Here is a 4,161-nt window from a genome sequence, read left to right as displayed (position 1 = left end):
TACTCATATCATATTTATATACTGTACTCTATACCATCTACTGCATCTTGCCTATGCCGTTCGGCCATCGCTCATCCATATATTTATATGGACATATTCTTAGTCATTCCATTACACTTGTGTGTATAAGGTAGTTGTTGTGAAATTGTTAGGTTACTTTCTAGATTTTTACTGCATGGTCGGAACTAGAAGCACAAGCATTTGGATAAACTAGCATTAACACCTTCTAGCCATGTGTATGTGACAAATAACATTTGATTTGATTTGATTTCACGTTTCACTCTGATCACAGGATATTTAGGTCACGTTTCTCTCTGATCACATGATATTTAGGTCACTTTTCACTCTGATAACAGGATATTTAGGTCACGTTTCTCTCTGATCACATGATATTTAGGTCACGTTTCACTCTGATCACATGATATTTAGGTCACGTTTCACTCTGATAACAGGATATTTAGGTCACGTTTCTCTCTGATCACATGATATTTAGGTCACGTTTCACTCTGATAACAGGATATTTAGGTCACGTTTCTCTCTGATCACATGATATTTAGGTCACGTTTCACTCTGATCACATGATATTTAGGTCACGTTTCTCTCTGATCACATGATATTTAGGTCACGTTTCACTCTGATAACAGGATATTTAGGTCACGTTTCTCTCTGATCACAGGATATTTAGGTCACGTTTCTCTCTGATCACAGGATATTTAGGTCACGTTTCACTCTGATCACATGATATTTAGGTCACGTTTCTCTCTGATCACATGATATTTAGGTCACGTTTCTCTCTGATCACAGGATATGTAGCTCATGTTTTTCTCCTGTCTAGTGACCAATGCAGACTTGGATTGAAATACTATTTGACATTTTTCAAATACTTAGATAATTCACTCTGGCGTGTCTGGAGTGTCAGATGGGCGAGTTTGCAGTTTTGTGACTATTTTATTGGTTCATTAAACCAGTCAAGCTCAATCAAGCACAGGGGGAGTCATTTAAATGATTTCAAAGTATATTTGAACCCAGGAAATAACTTTAAATAAGCAGAGAGTATTTCATATTACAGTACCCAGTTTAATAAGCAGAGCATTTCATTACCTTTATTTAAATAAGCAAATCAGTTAAGAACAAATTCTTATTTTCAATGATGGCCTAGGAACAGTGGGTTAACTGCCTTTTCAGGGGGAGAACGACAGAGTTGTACCTTGTTGGCTCGGGGATTTGAATTTGCAACCTTTACGGTTTCTAGTCCAACGCTCTAAGCACTAGGATACCCTGCCGCCCAGGAAATCACTTTTAATAAGCAGAGAGTACTTCATATTAAAGTACCCAGTTTAATAAGCAGAGTATTTCATATTGCAGTACCCAGTTTAACCTGTTTAGGATAGGGGGCAGTATTTTCACGGCCGGATAAAAAACGTACCCGATTTAATCTGGTTATTGCTCCTGCCCAGAAACTAGAATATGCAAATAATTGTTTGATTTGGATAGAAAACACCCTAAAGTTTCTAAAACTGTTTGAATGGTGTCTGTGAGTATAACAGAACTCATATAGCAGGCCAAAACATGAGAAGATTCCTTACAGGAAGTGCCCTCTCTGACCATTTCTTGGCCTTCTATAGCCTCTTTATCGAAAACAGAGGATCTCTGCTGTAACGTGACATTTTCTAAGGCTCCCATAGGCTCTCAGAAGGCGCCAGAACATTGAATGATGACTTTGCAGGCCATGGTTGAAAAACAGTAGCGCATTTGGATAGTGGTCGATCTGAGAACAATGAGACTGGGGCGCTCGTGCACGAGCCGACACCATGTTTACTTTCTCTCTCTTTGAACAAAAACAACGACTCCCGGTCGAAATATTATCGCTTTTTTACGAGAAAAATCGCATAAAAATTGATTTTAAACAGCATTTGACATGCTTCGAAGTACGGTAATGGAATATTTTCAATTTTTTTGTCACGAAACGCGCCCTTCGGATAGTGTCTTGAACGCACGAACAAAACACCGCTATTTGGATATAACTATGGATTATTTGGAACCAAACCAACATTTGTTAATGAAGTAGAAGTCCTGGGAGTGCATTCTGACGAAGAACAGCAAAGGTAATCCAATTTTTCTTATAGTAAATCTGACTTTGGGGAGTACCACACTTGGTGGGTGTCAAAATAGCTAGCCTGTGATGGCCGGGCTATCTACTCAGAATATTGCAAAATGTGCTTTCACCGAAAAGCTATTTTAAAATCGGACATAGCGATTGCATAAAGGAGTTCTGTATCTATAATTCTTAAAAGTGTTCGGTGGGAATGCTAGTCACATGCTAGTCACATGCTAATATAAAAAGCTGGTTTTTGATATAAATATGATCTTGATTGAACAAAACATGCATGTATTGTATAACATAATGTCCTAGGAGTGACATCTGATGAAGATCATCAAAGGTTAGTGCTGCATTTAGCTGTGGTTTTGGTTTTTGTGACATTGTATGCTAGCTTGAAAAATGGGTGTCTGATTATTTCTGGCTGGGTACTCTGCTGACATAATCTAATGTTTTGCTTTCGTTGTAAAGCCTTTTTGAAATCGGACAGTGTGGTTAGATTAACGAGAGTCTTGTCTTTAAAATGGTGTAAAATAGTCATATGTTTGAGAAATTGAAGTAATAGCATTTCTAAGGTATTTGAAAATTGCGCCACGGGATTCCACTGGCTGTTGAGTAGGTGGGATGCAAGCGTCCCACCTAGCCCATAGAGGTTAATAAGCAGAGTATTTCATATTCATGTATCCATTGCTTGGGAGTCAATGGGACAGTGCGAGGAGGGATACCAGAGAATGGAATTGGCGAGGAGTATGCGGCAACGCAGGCGTTTGGAGGAGCGTGTTACCAGTCCGGTGCAATCTGTGCTGGTCCCACACATCAGGCCTCCAGTGCACCTCCCTAGTCCGGTACGTCGTCCTGTGCCTGCTCCTCGCACTTGCCCAGATGTACGCCTTCCCAGCCCTGTACGTCCTGTGCTAGCTCTCCACACTCGCCTTGAGGAGCGTGTCATTAGTCCGGTGCCATGTGTGCCGGTTATATGTACCAGATCTCCAGTACGCCTCCATATTCCTGTGTGTCCTGTGCCAGCTCCCCGCACTTGCCGTGTGAAGGTTGTCATTTGTCCAGGACACATTGTGTCAGCTCTATGCTCCAGACCTCCAGTACGCCTCCCCAGTCCGGTACGTCCTGTGCCTGCTCCTCGCACTCGCCCTGAAGAGCGTGTCACCAGTCCGGTGCAGCCTGAACTGGCCCCTCGCATCAGGCCTCCAGTGCGCCTCCCCAGTCCGGTACGTCCTGTGCCTGCTCCTTGCACTTGCCTTGAAGAGTGTGTCACCAGTCCGGTGCCACCTGTACCGGCCCCACACATCAGGCCTCCAGTGCACCTGCCCAGTCCAGTGCAACCTGTGCCGGCTTCACGCATCAGGCCTCCAGTGCACCTTCCCAGTCCAGTACGTCCTGTGCCTGCTCCTTGCACTTGCCCTGAAGTGCGTGTCACCAGTCCAGAGCCTCCGGCGACGGTCCCCAATCCAGAGACTCCGGCGACGGTCCCCAGTCCGGAGCCTCCGGTGACCGATGGTGGCGGATCCACGAGCGGAGTGGGTACTTCGCCCTACACCGGAGCCGCCACCGACGCTAGATGCCCACGCGGACCTTGCCCTATAGAGTCAGGTTTTGCGGCTGGAGTCCGCACCTTTGGGGGGGGGGGGTACTGTCACACCCTGACCTTAGAGAGCCTTTTATTTTCTATGTTGGTTAGGTCAGGGTGTGACAAGGGTGGGTTATCTAGGTGTTTTATTTCTATGTTGGCCTGGTATGGTTCCCATTCAAAGGCAGCTGTTTTTTCGAATTCTCTGATTGGGGATCATATTTAGGCAGCCATTTCCCCACTGTGTTTTGTGGGATCTTATTTTGAGTAAGTGCATGTAGCACCTCTGTCGTCACGGTTTGTTGTTTGTTTCTTTTGGTTGTTTGTAAAGTTTCACTAAAAAAAATATGTGGAACTCAGAGCACGCTGCGCCTTGGTCCGTGTCTACCCACGACCGTGACAGCATTTCATATTTCATTACCCAGTTTAATTAGCAGAGTGTATTTCATATTACGTTACCCAGTTTAATAAGCAGAGT

Source organism: Salmo trutta, unplaced genomic scaffold (assembly GCF_901001165.1).
Source record: "Salmo trutta unplaced genomic scaffold, fSalTru1.1, whole genome shotgun sequence".
NCBI classification, from domain to species: Eukaryota; Metazoa; Chordata; class Actinopteri; order Salmoniformes; family Salmonidae; genus Salmo; species Salmo trutta.
This window is presented reverse-complemented; position numbering follows the sequence as displayed.